This window comes from Cupressus sempervirens, chromosome 5 (genome assembly GCF_028749045.1).
Source record: "Cupressus sempervirens isolate cs-2001-9-10 chromosome 5, ASM2874904v1, whole genome shotgun sequence".
Taxonomy (NCBI): domain Eukaryota; kingdom Viridiplantae; phylum Streptophyta; class Pinopsida; order Cupressales; family Cupressaceae; genus Cupressus; species Cupressus sempervirens.
In genome coordinates, this window is record NC_143122.1 from 313246639 (window position 1) to 313248137 (window position 1499).

A 1499-nucleotide genomic window follows, 5' to 3' on the forward strand; every position below is an offset into this window, starting at 1 on the left:
CTACTGTATAGTGTTGTATCAAAGATGTTGTTCATAAATCAATCAACAAACTTAGGTATTTAATTCTTAAAAATTTGTTCTCAACCACCAATTCATGCCCATCTGCTCTTTGAACCTTGAAAAGAACATTTACATTTGGTTTGTCTATTGTTGTGCAATTATTATAACTTATCGTCTTGAGTATATTTGTGATGGCAGGAAACTGATTAGAGTGAGGACATGCTGGCTCTTGGTTATTGACAATTACATTGTTATTATTCTCCACTTGGGAAAATCCATCTCCATTTAAAACTGTCTTTTTCTTTTGCTTGTCAAGACTTTGGCCTACTTGGTGATCTTCCCCCTCATCCTTCTACTTTACATGCCTCCCAAGGCTAGGGTATCCTTTCTTTGAAACATTCAGTTTACACCCACTAGGAAGAGTGTCTTCCTTTCCTTCTACTCCTGTTTTACTATCTTCTTCAAGCACAAGTTGGAAACTCTTTGTTCCATTCCCCTTCACAGGCTTAGAAGAAGCAGAATAGGATGGCTTCTCAGATTTTATCTTCTGGCATAAAGGCTATGTCTCTTCAATCCTATCAGAATTATTCTTTGCATCAAGCCCCTTAGTAGACTTTGCATTTCCCTAAGAGCTAACTAGTGCTCCTTCAACCTTGCCTTGTTTTGAGATCTCTTCTTGCATGTTTGCATCTTCAGTTAAGTTTGCAACTTTGTTGTGCACATCTGGCAATCTTGCTTCTGTAACTACCTCTTCCACTTCTTGATCTTCTAGAGAAGACTTCTACTTCTTTCTCCCTCTCTTTCCAACACTATTGTAACTTTTCTCAAATTCTCGTATGATGTCAAACCAGTCTTTAACATTCTAAAAAGGTTCCTAGGTGTTAGAACCCTCTAGAAAATCTTGCCATTTAACAAGATACTCCACCTTATCCCTATGAAAGAATTTCTTGTGAATGGATTCAACATCATAAAACCCTTCTTCCAACATGCTAGTGCTATTTTCTATGACCTCACCACCACTGTCATCAACATCTTTATCTTTAGCATTAGATGAAGAAGCCATTGGGGAAGCAGATTTAGGCCTCAGAGAAGTCCTTGGGATCATCTCCTTGTCCTTTTTCTTCCAACCTCACTAGATTCGCTACTCTTTCTTCTCTATCGGAGTTATAGCTAGTGAAGCATTTTTTCTTGTTCTTTCCATGTGTCTAGCTACCTAGAAATCCTTTGTTTTCACTACAACTTAACACTCTGAGCTTCAGCCTCCCATCAATGCGAGTAGGCAATCTTATCAAGCTCAATTAAAATTTTAAGAGTATCATGCTTTTCAATTATGGGTATGAAATGAAATGATGAGAGGAACAACCCATTGCAACCCATGTTTAAAAGGAAGCCAACAACTTAATTTCCCTCCCTTCATGTATGTGATATGAAAACACCATGAAAATTATCTAAGAGCCCCCAGATTTGGATGAGGATGTATTTTAATTCCCAAGAATAAT

At 37.6% G+C, this 1499-nt stretch overlaps 1 pseudogene; it reads right to left on the reverse strand.

Moving 5' to 3' along the window:
• On the reverse strand, positions 1-1201 carry LOC149555895 (chromo domain protein LHP1-like; annotated as a pseudogene).
• Positions 1202-1499: the final 298 nt, after the last annotated feature.